The following is a 17,809-nucleotide window of genomic DNA, read 5'->3' on the forward strand; positions in this document are numbered from 1 at the left end:
CTGCCATTCATTATGTTTGAGCGGTTGAAACGGATAATATCGGAGTAGAAATGAGTTCATTGCCGTGTTTTTACAACGAAGTGGTGTCAATAAGCAAAAAAGGGAAAAGGATGGAGAATGCAAAAGTTTCAACGTTTCAAAGTTGCATCAAAGGCATATCATCGCATAGATTCTATCAAGTATTATTCAGGAATGGTCCGAAGTCGTTTAACGGCTAACACCGTTTGTGACTACTTTCTTGTGGCCTGAATGACGGCAGTATAACGGCTACCGTGTCAAGGACGTGACCAAACATCACTTGATAAGTTCTCTCATAAAAAAAAAAAATAAAAATCACAAAGATATCTGTATATACTTAGTATTTGTGATGAAACTTCCGAGTATTTAAAACATGTGATAAAATATATATGTCATGTGAAAAAACAAACAAACAAACAAACAGAAGACTGTAACTTCGCAACTCATCAGGTTATGCCCAACACTTGGTCGTGTTTAGACCAGTCTATGCGGCTTTTAAAATGAAAAAGAAAATTGATTGTGTAAAAGATACATCTATGAAATTTAAGGTGAAAGTCATTTGACCGCAACATCATTGTTTGTACTATACTTTCTGGTGGCGTCAATGCCACAATGGTAGCTCGATTTATTATTTACGAAATTCTACTGGGGATACATTGTACCTGAAAAAGTGCACTTATAATAAATCTTCTCTTTTGACATCGAGTAGGTCCCCATACGGTATCACTTAAATACGATAGATAGTAAGTTGAGTATAGCAATGAATAATGAAACCGATAAGGCAAGATATTCTTTTTTTTTGTATTTTCGTATAATTAACAATATGATTAGAATCGCAAATAAGACGCTCGGCAGGAATATGACTTCATTGTGCCATGTGTATTCTCCTTGTTCCAGTTTGTTTAATAGCAACATTGGTTGTGACTACTTTCGTGAGGTATAAACGTTGGCAACGACTACTGCGTCATGGTTAGGACTACAAGCTTCTTTAATATTTCTAATTATCCTGTGCAAACATTTGATAAGATACAGAATATGGATGAAATATATATTTTCTGAGAGAAATATAACAAGGATACAAAATTATGTGTATACTGTCCTACCCGCCCGACGTTCATGTCATAGTTTAGAACGAGAACCTGTACAAACTGCACAAATTACTGTGACTTTAGCAGGAAGGCCAACATCTGTTTCAATGGAATTTCAACATGGATAGCTCAGAGGCATCCCTGTGTAATAAGATTTTAACTGGATGTAATTCTCAAATTGTATCTATCGCATGGGGCCAGGCAGGCAAAACGATGTTTTCCTTTTTTAACAAAAGAGTTGTATTACGGTGCTACGTCGGTGCTCCGTATGCAATTCCTACAGGTGGTATAATCTCTATTTTGACATGAACAGTATTTATAACTTATTCATTTAAAGTATGTACCCGTAGTATACCACTTTTGAGGGAATGATTGTTAGATTCTCAGTATTCATCATGTCTTGTGTTTAATGTCATGAAACTGTAAATACCCCCCCCCCCCCCGATAAAAATATAAGTACACTTATGTCACATACATGTGTAAAGAGGCATCATCACCAAACACTGATCGTTTTAGCCATCTTGTGACGTTACTATGATTTAAAAAGGGTCATGTATTTTCTGCTCCGAAGATCTTTCATTGTCGATCTTAAAATAGGTTCTCTAATGCTAATTGAGTTGGATATGCACATGTGGGCTGAAACATGTAAAAATATCACTTCAGCGTGTAATTACCAACATTATATTATTTTTTTTTTTGCGCACTTGGTTCAAATTAATGCAACAACATGAGATAATTGCAAACGATGATCAATTTTAAACAGGTCAGATTCTCAATAATCTTCTTTCCTGACAAAATTTGAACAAATGAGCCCTGAGGGCGGATACAGTCGATGAGCTAGTTTATCACTGACGTTGCCACTCAACTCATACGTAGTTTTGGATGAATTTCCAAGACGATGTACATTTGGGAGCATACTCCACGTTGAATACACACACCAGTTTACAGCAGATGTCCGCTGCTTTGAAAATGATGGTGCTGCCATTGCTCTTCCTTCAAAGATCACAAAGTGTTGTCTTTTTCCACCAACAAGACCATCAAGGAAAGAGGTAAGGTTTGTTCAGACCTGGAAAAAATGGGGGGGGGGGTGATTTTGTTATGTTATTGTTGTAGCCCATAGGTCGAAAGAGTTCATACTTCACAACGATCAAGATCGATTTTCAAACAAAATGCGCACCATTATTAGAGATTCCTAACTAAATTTATTGCCAGAAAAAAGCACTCTATACAGTCAGAGATTCATGGCCTCATCTTTGTATATTCTGTCTGGTTGTGGAGAGGTTATTGCACCACATGACAACTTTGAAACCATGGAGCATTTGATGAGTTCGCAAGTTAATTTTCTTGGTTAAGTACGAAGTAGTACAAATGTCACCGTTAGCACACACGTGACGAAGTTCATCAAGGTCATCCCAAGTACTGTAGTTATTCCGTTCTTTTAATGCACAAAACAACTTTCTGACAGAATTGTCTACAATTGTATACAATTGATTATTGCACAGCCAAAAAAAAAAAAAGAAGAAATGTATGTATGTATATAATACCTCTATTTTTCTGTATGTTATGTCTAGCACTGATCTAGTGTCAGTAGTGATGTGAACCTGCAAACGGTTTACCATTGAAGTCAGGGATAATTGTTCACATCACAGAAATTTGGAAAAAAAAATCGATGTAAATTTGCAATGGATTATTATTGCTTGAGAGGAGCAGGGCAAAGTACAGAATTTTGCATGCATGCTAAAACAATCAGTGCACAACAGTTTTTTCATTTCTACATTTAAATCACTCTCTCGTTAAAATTTACTGGCAAAGAATAACACAACTTTTTTTTTATTACTTATAATACAGTAGAAAGTGTTTGATGGTTCAACTCATGTCCACAGTAATTACTGAAATTTTTGTTATGTATTTATTTAATGAATTGATTTTACATAAGATCATACAGTAGAAAGTGTTTGTTGGTTCAACTCATGTCCACAGTAATTATTGAAATTTTTGTTATGTATTTATTCAATGAATTGAATTTACATAAGAAAATCATACATTATTGGAGTAATCTCAAGGAGCATGCTGAAAGTTGTGTGTACAGTATTACCAACGATTTATCAGTTAGGTCTGTCTGAATATTTTTAACGAGAAGCAAAGGTAAGCTGATACCAATATGTTGATCTAATGTTATCTCATCTGTTTTTCTTGTCATTTTTTCTATCATCTGTATTGACACAACTATTATCATCTCATGATTTTTTACTTTAAATGTGATTTGTCACTATCAGTATTTACTTATAGTCATCGACTGTGTTAGAGAAGGAACACAAACGAAGACAACAGACATATCTGGTGGGGAATTTGATATTGTCATTTTTAATGACAATTCACACATATTCAATGGCTATCCTCCATTTTTGCTCACCTAATTAAATTACTAAGGGCTGACAATAATATAAATGGAGTTTATTCAATTTCTTCTTATATATTTAGAAAGCACACTGACAGGTTGTGCTGTACGGAGAGGTAGTTTAATAGGCTACGTGTCGGGCTTTAGAGTTATTCTATTCAAGCCACTTTTGAATAATCTTAAGAATACATAATCTGAATTCAAGCAACTTTGCAAGAATTATCTTCAGGTGTAGGTAAACTGAGAGTGTATAATTATGTCTGTCCTTTTGCATAGTTTAAGATTAAGTATGTTTTTTTTTTTTTTTCATGGTTTCAAAGTTTAGTAGAACAGACCCTCACATCTTTATTTCTTGTTACTACAATATGTGATTTGCTTGGAGTATAACCTAATTCGGGTCATAGATGCACTGGGGTACCATCATGTTATGGTGTCATTGGATGTCATGTGATACAGTCAAAGGTCATTTTAGGTCGTGAAATTTTACATGCAAGACTTATTACACATAACTCAGCAGACCTCAGTTGTTGCAACAACATTCAAACTTGGATGATAGATGCATCCTGGATAAATGCTTGATATGACAAATTCAAGACAAGAAGCTCAGGTCTATCTTCACTTCCGATCAAACGGATACCCTAGGTAGGAGCACTTCACGTTGGATCAAATGGAGTAAAGTTACCATTAAGATTGCCCTCAAAATCAGATTCACGTCTGGTGGAACAGGTTACCAATCTATTCTTGAACAAAATTATCCCCTGCCTTCAAGAATAACACTTCAACGGAAAATGGTAAAAAAAAAGTTCCCTTTGCACCGGGAGTTCTCTCTGAAGTTTTTGACTTTCTTAAAATCAAAGTACAGAGTCTCAAGGAGGAGGAAAGAGAAACATGCCTCACAGTGGATGAAATGGCCATAACCCCGAGTGTTGAACTTCACACTGCTTCCGGTATTAATTGGTGATGTCACCTTGCCAGGCCACAAGGGAGCAGCTACACAGGACCTTGTATTCATGCTGACAGGTGCGACGTCATGGTGGAAGCAGACTGCTGCATACCACTCGGCATACAAGCCAATAGTTGTTGATATTATGAAGAGAGCTGCGGACTCCATGTCATTGCAGTTACCAGTGACATGGGATGTTCTAACCGAGCCATGCGATGTGGAGAGACTTTGGAGTACATTGTGGGGAGTTTGCCAATGTACACAGTATCCCTCACCGTTTGAATGCAGAGAGGAAGCTGCACTTTCTTGCTGATGTTCACCATCTCATCGAGAATGTCAAAGCAGCCCTTGTCAGAGGTCAAGTACTGACACTTCCTCACATCGTAAATAAGTTCGCCCTGGCGTCATGCAGTGTCAGTGTGCTGCCAGGAAAAGCTGTCATCTCGTTCCAAGAGGAAAGTTCCTAGAAGATTGCACCTAAACTCCAGCAGGCAACCCACCATCCAACCCACACATTTTGATAAAATGAATGTATCTCATGCAATGAACTTCTTCAGCAAGGCAACATCCGCAGCTATCAAATACCTGGTGCAGGAGGAAAATCATCCAACCTCCTAACATCATGGTTCATAGAAAAAAAAAAATGACCCACTGGTTCGACCTCATGTCAAGCAAACATGCTGTGATGCCATTAAGACGTATTCGCATAGATCAGTACCGTACTGCCATGGAATTTCTGAAGGAAATAGTCCATCTCTTCAGAAATATAAAAATAGGAATAAGTGGGTGGAAACGTGTTCAAAAAGGTATCATTATGTCACCCAGTCAATCCTTCAAATCCAGGATGAGCTGCTTGACAAGGCCACAACTTTGTTCCCACTGCTAGATTCACACAAGACTGCCTTGAGAATATTATGTTCTCAAGTGTTCGCCTCAAGAAACCTGAGCCAACACTGGTGAAATTTAGATGAATGCACTTCGGATAGTGTTAGGCAGTTTTTGAACACTTTTGTCACTGGTAGCTACCAGGAAGATGATCGGTGCCACCTGGCTGACTTCCTGGACTGCCCAACTGAGAGACCAGTACAAATCCCTAGTGCAATTCCACTAAATGGCATGATTAGTGGAGAGACAAACTCTCCTAGTTTGACCAAGGCTGGGACTAACTGCTTATTCAGCCTAACTGGTTATTTTACCGCAAACACAATCAAGAGCAAAAAAGTGTGTGATGTCTGCTCCAACTCAATGAAACACACGATTTCCTCACCGTCAAAGGCCAAAGGTAAAGCTTCGCTTCTCTCCTTGCGTCGTGCCCCCGGGGCTCTTGTTTCATCCAACTGAACGGAATAGGACAGGTCATGCAGCTCAGTTTTAGAATTTGTTAAGTCGATCAACCACAATGTTAACCACTGGCTTTAAGTTTTTGTGGCGCATTTCTATTATGGTTCAGAACTTTTGATTCATAGGTCCGTTTGTGACCAAGCTTGGGTTGAAGATGTCCCTTGGGGAATTAATGGTCACCACAAGGTCAAAGGTCACAGGCAGGGGTCAACACACTTTAAGGGCCCAATGTTCAGTTTTTGTGGCACGTTTCTATTATGGCTCATAATTTCTTATCCATAGGTCCATTTATGACCAAACTTGGATGGTTAATGTCCCATGGGAAGTTGATGGTCACCAGGAGGTCAAAGATCACAGGCAGGGGTCAATGAACTTTTAGGGCTAAATATTAAATATTATGGCGCAATTTCCATTGTATGTTTATGAGTGAGACACATTATGGCACTTGCCTTGCTTTAATTCATGTTATTGAACGAGCATCATTAGAAGAGATTCTACTGGAAGTGTTTGTAGGATGTCAGTTGACCTTCATCCAGTGGTATGTACAGGAATATTAACAGTGTTTTTTTTTTTTTTTCTGTCGTTTTACCTGACAGGGTCACTTTGGAGCTATAACATAGACAGCATCAGAACTGGAAGTACGACAGAAGTCATAGCAGAACTATACCAGATGATACATGCACCAGATGTAACAGGTGGGACAAGCCTTGATGTCACTGCAATGCTATCTCTTTTAATATTCATTCAAATTGAAACAATATGTGTTCTATATTAACTAACCCTAATCCCACCGGGTTATTTGAGAGACTTCAAACCAGCGGGGGGGGGGGGGGGGGTGGGCTTTTTAGCCCCTCTTCAGTTCTCGGTCGTGGATCGCACGATCCTCGCAAAATTTTGCACTAAGGTAGAGGCTAATGTAATCTACAAGACTGTATAGTTAGATTTTTTGAATTTATATTTTAGTATACAAATGATGCACAGGATAGAGTGCGTTAGTGGAGGCGTAGCGCACTCGAGGGTATTTACAATTGTGAAACATGCACGAGGCGAAGCCGAGTGTATGTTGCACTACATTGTAAATACCCGAGAGTGAGCTGCATCTCCACTAACGCCACGAAATAATCCTGTGCATCATTTGTTTTATAAAATGGGTCGAAAACTAACAGCATTTTTCACGTAGTTCCTACCTTTGTGGGTCGATACCAGTCAGCTACATGTAGCACTCGCTCGAGAGAGTCAAGCACGTCGCACTCGGATTGACAGCGCGTATGAGTAGCGCGCGACGCACTTGTAACAACTGATTGAGTGCGCACTGGTACTGCAGTGCAATGGTACTAAAGTAAACAACGCCCACGTGACTCATTTCAGTGCTTCCTATTGGCTACATTCTGGAACCCATTTTATAATATTTTATATTAATTTGTGCTAATTTATGCCAAAATAATGTTTTTCCTATAAATCACAAAATACAGCTCCAAGACTTCAAATTTTTGGTGAAAGTATTCTTTTCAGTATCCTTGACAATAATATCAAAGCGAAAAATCCGCTTCAGAAATATTTCTTATGTATATCATCGTTTCCTGTATTTCTTTGTTTTTTGACTTTTTGTTTTCGTTGTTTTTCATCGAAATTTCTCGCATAAACCTTTTAAAGCATAATCAAACTAAAATAAATCATTATCAGCCACTGAAAGTAAAAATATAAATTTGTATACGAATTATTTGCAAAAACACAATATACATTGGATTTGTACATAAAATCATGTACATAAAATCATAAGGATGTGTGCAAGACCTATATACTTTCTACACACTCTTGGACTCACAAGTGACTCCTTTGTCAGAGTTGCCCTCAAAAAAAGGCAGCAAGGACAAGAGGGGCGCACATCCTCCTGCCAACAAATTGCCAGAAGATCAAGTCCAGAATATAAAAGACTTTATAGAATCTCATAGGCCATGTGTATCCCACTACCGGCGCGAGCATGCGCCAAACAGTCGCTACTTACCATCATCTCTTTCCATTCAGAAGTTGCATAGAGATTACAAGAATGTTACTAACACCAAAATCTCTTATTCTATATGTTCAGAAAAATTTTCATCAAATTGAACATTCATTCTCAGTGGTGCCATCTTGTGATGATTGTACATTCTGCACAAGTCACAGAATGGAACATCCAGAGGAAAACCACGATTGTAAAAACTATGAATGTGAGAAGTGTAAAACGTACCCTGCTCACAGACAGAATTCTGCTGAATCAAGGCAGGCAGTTCATGAAGACTTACAGCAAAACCATAATGATTCACGTATCACTACTACAGCAGATATGCAAAAAGCATTGTTGATGCCCAAACCGTGTACAAAAGAGTATTACTTTTCACGCAAAGTGGTCATCTTCAATATGACTTTTACCACTCCTGGAAGTAATGGGCTATTATCTGAGTGTATTGTGTGGCACGAGGGGGAGGCTGGCCGTTCGGCAAGTGATGTGACAAATACATACATCAAGTTTCTGCAACTTCATCCCGAAAAAGAGCATGTAATCATATACACAGGTAACTGTACTGCCAAAAATAAGAACCGATGCCTGTTTGCATCTTTGCTTCGATACGTTAACGACATAACAACTGCCACACACACACACAATTACCCTAAAGTATCTAGAAGCTGGTCACACGTACATGACGGCGGATAGTGTCCACGGCTCAATCACAACTGCACTCAACAAAGAAGCCTGCCTCTATGATCTCAAAGACTTTGTGGACACAATGAGAGCCAGTAGAAACAACATAAAGAGTTGAGGTAATAGATCATGCCGAGATGAGATCATATCAACCTGATCTCAAAACCCGAATGCCACTTCAAATCTCAAAATTCAAGGTAGCACAGTTCCGTAGAGGATCTTTGAACATGTACGTGAAGACAGCACACACATCACAGTTTGTTGAATTCTGTGTACTAAGCAAGGGAATCATCTCCAACTGGAATCGTCAACTCCGTGACGGCCAAAGTCTTGTTATAAGTGTGGCGTACATGGATGGACCAAGAGGCATTCCTCTGGCAAAGAAACCTGATCTTATGAAGCTCTGCGACACCATGCCCATGCACAGGAGAGAATTTTACCATCAGCTGGATGTTCGTGATGTCACAGACCTTGAAACAAATTAGATAAGTAAAGAGAATCGTGAAGAACATCTTGCGATTCTTTATTAGAAACAGCCTTCTGGAGAGGCAGCGAAGTCATACTGATCACATGTCTACGATCCAAGTTTGGCTGTAAATAAGTGATCCTGTCTACACAGGAGCAATTTGAGAAAGGGTAAGCCGACCTGGCAGAGCCGTTGTATGTGGCAGGCTGTAGAGCACTTGGTCTTATCAGCAAGCTCATCACTGCTCCACTCCGGAGGTGCCTAGAAGACAAAGCTGTCCATATCTTGGACCTTCCAGAAGTCTACAAGAAGATGGAAGATGCGCTCAAGAGGGGCTCAGAACATCCTCAAGCATTCATGGAGGGAAGCATTCGACCACTTGAAGATGTAGAAGAGGATGCCATTTTCAAGGTCCTTATCCAGCCATGTGAGAATGATGGTCTTACTGCAACAGTGCTTCAGAACATCTTGCCTGCACTTTGCAAGGTGATGGCAGCTCACAGTGCTCACATCACTGAAGTCGGCGAAGATGAGAGGGAATCTTCTAAAAGTGTAGCAAAACACAACAAGTTTCGAGAACGAGTGTTCGCATATTTGGATCAGCAAATGCGGACGAGGCCAAACACAAGTCTTCTAGTCCATGAAGCAACTATCATGTTCAGCCTGAATAAGACTGGAGACTAGCTGAAGTCATTATCATCTCAAGAGGCTGAGAAACTCATCTGTTCAGCAAGGAAGAGAGCACGGAATCTCCGCAGTCTCTTCAAGGAGCGCTCCGAGATCATCCGACAGCAGTAGATGAAAGCCCTTGAGGAGAAGGAGCAGGAGAAGGAAAGAAAAGAAGAGAAAAGGAGACTTGATCTTGAGAATTTCATGCAGGAGATCAACTACTATGGGCTGTGGCAATCCGAGCGAGAGGTTGACGAAATGCTCAACACCTTATCAACTCCCAAACTGAAGCTTGATGCTCTGAAGGCCCAGTTGCGCTTTCAGCAGCATATCCTACGTCAAGTACATCCCAGAGAAGTCTTCTTGTTCAGCACGAAAGGTGTACCTCATACATGGCAGGTATTATCTACAAATGTCAAGACATTAGTCCATCATGCCTTCACCCTGCCTTCAGAAAGTGCTCCTGACGGTGGACTCCCACTGCTGGTTGGCAAGAGGGTAAGAAGGTCCAAGAATAAACTTTGAAAAAATGAGGAAAAGTTAAATAAAAATGTAAAAAAATCTTTTTTTTTTTCTTAAAATGAAAGAAGTCTTATGAAAGAAATTAACAAGTATTTCAATGAAATATATTCATAAGGGCATATTTCAACTTTTATGACTCCAACTTACAATACTGAAATAATTGATTCAACATGTGACATTCTATATAATTTGTTTCACTTCGTGATGTACATGTATATGATATTGCAGGAAATAAAGCTTGTTTGAAAACTAAATTTCTGAGTATACATGTATTGTCTTCATGTGTCTAGTTTTCTTCATTCAAGGCCTTTACTTCGTTTTACAATCACCTGGAAGGAGGAATGTCCAGTACTCAGGATTTTTTCTTATGATTTCATTTTTGTATTGAAATGTGTGATAAGTATTGCAGAAATATTTCATTTTCTTTCCCACTTTTTTCTTTTCTTTTGAAAATTCATTTATCCATTTTGTGTGAATATACTTTATGAATTGTTTTCATGTGTGCAGATTATGATTTAAAGAGTATGATTTTTTTTTATTGATGGGTGAAAATTATGATTTACAGTTTATGAATTAATTTGTGTGTGTTGATTATGATTTGCAGAGTATGATTTCTTTACGCTGCCTTGACTTGAGAAAAATTGTATGATGCATGATATTCAATACCATTTTGCACAATTTTGATTGAATGAAAAGGACAAGAAATAAACATGAAACTATTATTCATCTTATCCACACAGGTACAGCATCGTTTTTATAATGAAGAATACAGTGGGAAAGTCTTGGGACTAGTAACAGGATACCCTCAGTGGTACAATGTCAAGTATGATGAGGATGATGCTATCTATACATATCGCCTCCTTGGGGGCATTTCATGAAGGAACTTGTCGGATAAAATGTCCGACAAGTCAATTATATCCGACAAGCTCAGAGAAATCAGCCAACCAGACTAAAGAATTTCTCAAAACTTGTCGGATATAATTGACTTGTCAGATATTTTATCCGACAAGTTCCTTCATGAAATGCCCCCTGGAAGACTACAAGCAGGATGACCTGAAAATTGTTTGTTAGGTAAATGCAAGCTTGCACTGGTGAAATGTAAATATTAATCTATACTGCCCATACAAGAAAAAATAAATGCCATTTTTTGTTACGGAGAAATGAATATTTACTTCTTGAAATAATCGTTATGTTGTATATTTTTTTTTTCAAAAGTGCTGATAGTAGTGGTAGACCTAATGGGGACAATGATTTTATTTTTAAATGCTGTACTTACACCGATTTCTAATTTCACTTCTCAGTTTTCACAGATTCTCCTCTTCCATAAAGTATCACGTTTGTGCTTGGATTTGAGTGCTACACCTTGGACATCTGCAGTATAAAGGTAACTAAAATAAACAAAATTATCAATATAAATTCAATATATGTGATGAACAGAGATTAAGATTTTCTAATATGAAAGTCTAATTTCAAAAAAAGTGTTACATCGCAGCATATATCTGACATTATATTTATTTTGACATCAAAGACATACATTAATTTATGCATATGATTTGCATAAACAAAGAAATATGTGTTTTAGAGTTTCTAAAATATATTTGAATCATGAACATTATGAAGTAAGCATAAAGTGTGAAATATATTCTTTCAGATGTAACAAACAATAGACCAATTATATCCATGTATTAAATGCCGTAAAATCTTAATGAAGTTAGGTGACAAATTATGCAAATTGAAGCTAATTAAATATGCATTAATTTGCAAATTCAATCATATCGTTAATAAACATACTTTCAAAGTGTAGAGCAATTCATAAGCTTTAATATGAATGGTCATGAGATACACCTTTTTATAATCATCTCCATATTGTCATTGTGAAAACCATAATAATTTTTGGTGAAAAAATATGCAAATTACGGCTCATTTAATATGCATTAATTTGCATATCTAAGATTAACATTAACTAGAAATGTCGCTATGGCGACTAGTATGCCTCCGCCATAATGCATGGTTCTCCTAATAGGTCTAGATAGTACATGTGGACAATGTGTGATTACATTTTCACAAAATTGGCAAAATATTAAAATGACAAGTTTGTCACAAATGTGTTGAATGCTCACCTTCCCTGAGCTAGGTTTAATTGGATGAAAAGGAGAGCATGTATTTGGGGATTTAAGGACTTTAACTTGACTTTGACCAATTCATACGTTTATGCATTGAGTAATTTTCAAGGTATGGAGAAAAGGTGCAATTTCTGTATTGAATAGTAAACTGTTATCATTTTCATCTGGCCTTTGACCCCAAAATTCAGAAGACATCACTGTCAGGCAGAACATGCATAGATATGTAGTAAGTTTCAAGATAACTTGAGCCACTTCCGAAATACGGAGGAAACAGTTAGTTCTGCACTTTCACTTGATCTTTGACCTTTTGACTTTTGAGGCCCCCCCCCCAAAAAAAGGAAAAAAACTTTCCAGAGAATCTCTATCAGGTTATACATGCAAACACCAAGTGTTAAAAAATAATCTTGCTGGCATTGCATAAATATGAGGGAAATAGTAAAATTTTGAAGTGTTGCCCTTGACCTTTGACCCCTGACCCCATGAACCTTAACTTATCTAGATAATCACTGCCAGTCAGTACATCTTTATATACTATGTTCCATGAAGATCCCTTGAACAATTTCCAAGGTACGGAGTAAAAAGTGAAGTTTTAATATTTTTACTTGACCTTTTGACCTTTGACCTTTGACCTCATGACCCCAAACGTTCACTAGAGAATTATAATTGGGTAATACATGTGTACACTAAGTTTCAAGAAAATATCCTCAGGCATTACATAGATATGGTGGAAATAGTGACATTTTATGGATTTGACCTTGACCTTTTGACCTTTGAGCTTGTGCACCCAAAAGTTGATAGGCACAATTTCACCCCCTTATACACATACATGCCAAGTTTCATTAGGATACCTCAAAAGGTTTTTTAGTTACGCTGTCCACAAAATTCATTACAGACGGAAGGACGGACAGAAGGACGGACGGACAACCCAAAAACATAATGCCTCCGGTACCACTTCGTGGCGGAGGAATACAAAACCGTACTCTTAACGTGTAGAGCAAGTCATAAGCTTCAAAATGAATGGTCACAAGATACCTTTTTTCTAAAAAAAAAAAATAAAAAAAAAAATAATGCGGCACCGCTACCTTTCGACGTGTTCAGATCATTTTTTATATCGTGTATCATGCTATGAAAATTATGAAATGTTACAAAAGTTTGTTTGGAAAATCCAAAATACCGTAGGCCTACACTAGAAAGGTTATGCACATCACATGATGATTAAGTTTCCACAAAGAAAATCCCGGTACTAGATCTATCTTCCTTTATTTTATTAATTAATTTATTTATTTTTTAGATCAAGAACAACCTAACGTTAGACGTCTATCTCAAATCCACGACACCAATACAGAAGACAGTACGATATTGTATTTTATTCACGTTGACGTCAATTTCTAGAGATTCTATTGTTAGTAGGCCTATAAATAGGCCTAAATGCATTAATAGACCTAACCGTAATAGTCTAGCCCTAGCCGTTAGAGTCTAGACGATAACTGTTCATAGGGCCTAGGCCTACAGCAAAATTATCATTACTAAACAGGGGTCGCACTTAACTTTTTTTTTTTAAACTAGCCAGGCGGACTACTAAGAATCAATTTTGATACTGAAGCGATTTTTTTGGCTAGCCAGACGGACTAGTAACTTCAGAATTTTATGATTTTTAGCTAGTCCGACATGATTTTGGGTGGCCAATGGCCAGCGGACCATCGCCAATTTCGAACCCTGCTAAATAGCCTATTTCTCACCTACTAATATCAAATCCAACCTAACGTTAGTTAGATTTTTGCATTTGAATCTTCCTGGAGTGGAAGTCTTTACTAAACAAACGGGACTGCTGTAGATATCTAGATCCTAACGTTGTAGTAGGCCTAGTCCTACTCTCTAATAGTTAACGTTAGGTCTCTATCCTATTCTTATCTTCTCTTAGGTTTAGAGGAGTTGTGCGTTAAAGGGATGGTACAGTATTGGTGGAGATGAGAATTGGGCTTTTAACTTTTTGCGAGATACCAAGAAAACACTTAGGCCTATGATATAATAGTTAGGCCTAGTATAACTATACACAGCCCAGTCGCTGTACATGGTACGTCGCCGCGCATAGCGTAACCTAACAGCGTCTGGTCGGGCTAGACCTAGTACAGAGCATACCATTTTAAGAGGAATTCAAAGTTTATTTGATGGAAATCGGGTTTGGAACGACTGAAACATCCACAAACAAAGTAAAACAAAGCGATCGTAATAGAGTGTGGATCCCACACTTTATCAGAATCGCATATTTTTGGATATCTCAGCCATTTCAAAACCAATTTTCATCAAATAAAATTTGAATTCCTCATAGAATTAGGGCCTAGGCACCTAGGTTCCGACATGTTCTTTCATATTTCATAAAGAGGTTTCTCATTATTTCACCAAAAAAATGTTAGAAACCTGAAGTTAGGTCTCAACCGAAACTGTACGTTCCCTTTAAGTCTTGATTAGAACCTACCACCATATAGAAACCCTGGCCTAACTTTAGATCTTACGTTAGACTGAATTTCGAGTTCTGGTTATAACACGTCATATCCACTCACGGCTCAGTGATATGAGGGCCGAGAGGAACAAATAGAGACAATGCAAGTCTACGGCGTTTACTCTACAGTCTACACGCAACGTACACGTACAATACGCAAATCTCTAACTGTTAGATCTACAATGCGTAGCTGTCAGACTAACTGTAACAACTGGTTAGAGTCTAGGCTAACTATACACAGCCCAGTCGCTGTATTCTAGTAAATCGCGACAGGCCGTGGCTTCGCACGGCGTCTGGTCTGGCAAGGCTACTAGACCTACGCTGCGTACCGCAGTGTCGTACTGGCGTACCGGGGTAGCGTTGCTTACGCTACTACTGCTAGCCGGCCTAGCGACGTACAGTTGCGACTGGGCTACCCGCTGTGTATAGTTAACGCTAGCCTAGCCTAACTAGTTCTAGCTGACTGTGATAAACTGAGACAGTTCATTCTGAACACACGAAAGGTGATTAAATTCTCTTTTAATATCGAAAACTGTAAAAATAATAGCCTTAAACTTACGCAGAATCAACAGATGTAGGACTTCCATCCTGAACCGTCTGATTATCTGTAGATATTTGCTGCATATCAAATTGCTAGAAGCACAAACGATCAATCTCCCGTTTCGTGCGCCATTTTCTGGCCCATTATGGATCTGAATGCCGAAAGCGTAGCTTCTATTGACCGATTCTGTGATCCGACGCGCTATGTGTATTTTTGGCATGGGCAGCGCCATTACGCGGTGTCTCAGCCGACCCCCCCCCCCCCCTTCCCACTCCCCACCCCTCTCCCTACATTAGCACGCGCGCAGAATGAAAAACTGACGCATGGTTGCTTTAGCCAATGGGCGTCTCGTACTGAGTGCGCGAATGCTTGCTTAGTGCGAGAACCTTTGTTACAAGTGCGCGATAAACATGTTGCCCGGGGGGGGGGGGGGGGGGGGGGAGAGCAGGGGGGGGGGGGTCGGCTGAGACACCGCAATTTGAGCTCGTGGCTGCGCCCAGTGCCACAAAATGTCTGCTGCCCTCAACGAACCCGAATCGGTCAATACTCTTTGCCGAAAATCGCATTACGCGCTGTTTGTTTTACTAGTAGCAAGCACCGAACTATATATAGTTCAGTGGTATCAAAACTTGTAGTATTGCGCTATGTATGGGAAGCCAAATTTGCCCGAACAGCACAGTCTGAGCACCGTGTCACATGATACGACCCATAGATCAGTGATAAGTATGTCAGTTATGACGTATAATAAATGACGTTTATTTAACGTTATTTTATAAATTAATTATTTATGACGTCTGCTTTCGATAATACACAAAGTTAGATCATCTGGATCACTGCATACAGTAGTAAAGTATAGCAAAGTATTTTCTCCCCGAGGTACAGGTGAACAGTAACAGGTCATGCATGATCGGTTACATAACATTACGCAATATAATTATTAAGAACGGTGATATTTGGACGAGGGAATTTCATATGAAATACAATATTATTACAACGACATTATAAGATCACTGATATCCAGAGAGCAGCATTTTCTTTACAGCTTTCTTACAGCTTTCTTACAGTTGTAAATTATGTAAATAATAATTGATTATTCATTCAGAATTTTTCATGTCGTTACAATGAACGAATTTCAGAAAAAAGGGGGAATTTGAATGAAATGATTCTAAAATTAAGCATTTTTATCTATTATAATAATAGAAAAGCAGGAGACGGCAATTATAAACAGCAGCTTGACATGGATCGAATCCTCTGGGTAAAATTCGAAACTTAAATTCGATTTACCTAACTGTATAACGGACGTGTCTAAAAAAAAAAGGAAAAAAAAAAGAAAAGATAGAATCAACAATCAAAGCCGAAAATGTTGTAGTAATTTGTAAGGTCAAAAACAAAAGGAAAATTCAAAATAGTTATCCTTTATTTATTTTCAACAGGCATTTTTTTTTTTACTATAATACTGTGCTGCGGTGAGTGCTGAGCTGTGCTGTGCTGTGCATGCCATGAAATTCAATTTTATTTATTTAACGTTTGGGCATATACTATTTAATGCATAATTGGGTTTGTGTCTAATGTATTTTTGTGTTCTATATTAAAATGTCTGTTACATACTTCTGTTTACAATATCAATTTCAATATTTTGATATACAACAAATTATTAAATTCCTAATATACCAATATAAAATGTTTGCAAATAAGCATAAAAACCTCAAATTTCTCATCACTCATACATTACTAATGATTGTAATGTCTATTTCCCTATCATTGTAGTAAGAGCGTAGCAAGCACGTGTTAGTGGTAAACACAACGTCCTTAGAGTGTTCTAACACCGTACTATTTGCAGATCTGTTCGTGTTTTAGCCGATCCGTCCCGATCTGAGAAAATTGTCAAATCGTCGCTATAGACGGCAGAGTGGAACAGGGGGTGGCCGTGAAAAGAGTGAAAATGAAAATTCCATGTTTTTGGGCAAGAATGTGTTCAAAACTTGTGAACAATCCTTTCCCCTCGTGTGAGGGGTATCCCCCTCCGCACAGGAAAAAAAAAAAATCTGTATCTGTGGGATTGGAATTTAACGATCCGGATTTATATTAAACTGATTTTACATGGATTGGTCAGATCAAAGCCTGAATTCGCAGATGTAGCTGGTGATCATGTGACAAGGAGAATCTTTTAGGCCATATCCGTCGAAGCTACCACAGTCTTGATTGCCGGCGCTGACCCTGTAGGGCTGCCCCTGGGACCACATAGAACTTGAATGAGATAAGGAGCCACCGACTTCCTCCAACGCGTAACTGAGACAATCGGTCATTCAGTCCCGTCCACATGATTGTGATAGCTGTCGAAATCTTTAATTCCGTAGTGCGAGGTTAGATCCTCCTCTCAAATAGCAGAAAGCTCTTCTGGAGTTTCAATGGCGACCAGATATCCTCCTAGTTCCTCACATCTATCCCGCACCACCTCCCAGGGCTGGAGATCTTGCTGGTGGTAGAGATAGCAGGAGTCTGGGGACGACGTTGACCCTG

At 38.5% G+C, this 17,809-nt stretch overlaps 1 long non-coding RNA gene and 1 pseudogene across 1 annotated transcript; one reads left to right on the top strand and one right to left on the bottom strand.

Annotated features, from left to right (window-relative positions):
• Positions 1 to 856: 856 nt before the first annotated feature.
• On the bottom strand, positions 857 to 15,427 carry LOC140226388 (uncharacterized). The gene is made up of 3 exons (XR_011900948.1): positions 15,308 to 15,427; positions 11,402 to 11,513; positions 857 to 2,172 (listed from the first exon to the last, which is right to left on the bottom strand). It is a non-coding gene; the product is annotated as an uncharacterized lncRNA (long non-coding RNA).
• On the top strand, positions 8,467 to 11,003 carry LOC140226633 (uncharacterized; annotated as a pseudogene).
• Positions 15,428 to 17,809: the final 2,382 nt, after the last annotated feature.

This window comes from Diadema setosum, chromosome 3, assembly GCF_964275005.1.
Source record: "Diadema setosum chromosome 3, eeDiaSeto1, whole genome shotgun sequence".
Classification (NCBI taxonomy): Eukaryota; Metazoa; Echinodermata; class Echinoidea; order Diadematoida; family Diadematidae; genus Diadema; species Diadema setosum.